The sequence below is a fragment of the Rhagoletis pomonella genome, unplaced genomic scaffold (genome assembly GCF_013731165.1).
Source record: "Rhagoletis pomonella isolate Grant_MI unplaced genomic scaffold, Rhpom_1.0 Rhpom_scaffold_00738, whole genome shotgun sequence".
In the NCBI taxonomy this organism is placed as follows: Eukaryota; Metazoa; Arthropoda; class Insecta; order Diptera; family Tephritidae; genus Rhagoletis; species Rhagoletis pomonella.
The window spans coordinates 20,145-21,213 of NW_023459292.1; the positions used below are offsets into that span (position 1 = coordinate 20,145).

At 37.3% G+C, this 1,069-nt stretch overlaps 1 non-coding gene across 1 annotated transcript; it reads right to left on the bottom strand.

Annotated features, from left to right (window-relative positions):
- Positions 1-447: 447 nt before the first annotated feature.
- On the bottom strand, positions 448-519 carry Trnaq-uug. Its single transcript has one exon. It is a non-coding gene; the product is annotated as a tRNA-Gln (tRNA).
- Positions 520-1,069: the final 550 nt, after the last annotated feature.

Genomic DNA, 1,069 nt, shown 5'->3' on the forward strand with positions numbered 1-1,069 from the left:
ATCCTGAATTAGTGTCTATGATGGAGGACATCTGGAAAAATTGCTTCATTATTGTCATCTATAAATAATGAAAATTAATATAAAATATACGAGTATGAAGTGGAGCGCAAAAGTGGATTTCTTTTATCAAAGTAATATTCCTTCGCATCAATCAAAGTTCGCAACTCGGTCTAAAATTAATTCTTAGCGTTGCCTAATGAAAAAAAAAAATATTACGGGTATACGAATATACCTGGCAACATTCATGTACGAAAGTCCAAAACGTATGATGACAAAAAAAAAATTAAAAAAAAACTACAACAAATAGCAAAAGCAGAAACGATTCAAAAAAACGTTCAACTTACTTACTTAAACCCTTTATTTTCTATACTTATTTCCAGTATTAAAGCGTACAGCTGGCGTATAAAAAAGTAGGTATTTTGTATAAAAAAACATTTTGGCCTAGTCAGGTTCTACCGAGATTTGAACTCGGATCGCTGGATTCAAAGTCCAGAGTGCTAACCATTACACCATAGAACCGGATGAGAGCTCCGCGGTTAAAAAGAGAGCAGAGGCCGTCATCGACGTGCATACATACATACATACAACCATATACTTCAGTGAGAGTGTGATAATTCGCATGGAAGAATGCTTTGAAAGCTACGACATCCCTGCAAAAATCGTTGGACCATGTAGTCTATTTGTGGTAAATTGGAGTACTTACAAAAGTGTTCCTCTGTCTTGCTGTAGCGGACCAACTCGTGCCTCTGCGCCAACTTATTGCTTGTTATCCGATCACTGCTCGTGTTTTAACGAAATGTGATTGAAGTTGTCTGGCTGTAGCTGAACGTGTAGAGATGCTCGCTTTTAGTTCTTAGCTCCCAGCATGTTCGGGCTCGAATGCCGTCAGAGGCAACAGTCATTTTTTAATTTTTGTCTTAATTTCGAAAAAGCATTTGAGAAGTGAAGAACAAAAGCGTGTACAAACGAAAAAATATAACAACAATGCCATTGTTAATATGTTGGAGTAGTTGGTCCTGGTGGAGTATATGGTCCTGCCCTAGGACATCGCAATGTTAATTGGACCATA